Source organism: Penaeus monodon, chromosome 21, assembly GCF_015228065.2.
Source record: "Penaeus monodon isolate SGIC_2016 chromosome 21, NSTDA_Pmon_1, whole genome shotgun sequence".
Lineage (NCBI taxonomy): Eukaryota > Metazoa > Arthropoda > Malacostraca > Decapoda > Penaeidae > Penaeus > Penaeus monodon.
In genome coordinates, this window is record NC_051406.1 from 8,425,255 (window position 1) to 8,425,504 (window position 250).

At 30.4% G+C, this 250-nt stretch overlaps 1 protein-coding gene across 1 annotated transcript in view; it reads left to right on the forward strand.

Annotated features, from left to right (window-relative positions):
• Positions 1-250, forward strand: part of LOC119586173 (guanosine-3',5'-bis(diphosphate) 3'-pyrophosphohydrolase MESH1-like) — a 3,971-nt gene that overhangs the window by 2,593 nt on the left and 1,128 nt on the right. The window lies entirely within an intron of this gene.

The window sequence follows — 250 nt, forward strand, 5'->3', positions numbered from 1 at the left end:
GTTATCATGCCACCATGAAAAAGATATATGACATCATTTTTAGCCATGACATAAACTGGATGTCACCTGTCATGATTGGGTTAACATCACTAGGTATCCCTTTGTTAATCAACTGTAGGACTCTTCAGTAAAAAACTGTAACATTATAAATTTGTTGAAAATCATTGATGCATAAAATGAACATGCATTTTAGCTATATATTCATAATTTGTAATTAGCTCTATTGACTTTGTAACTCTGTTGAATATGT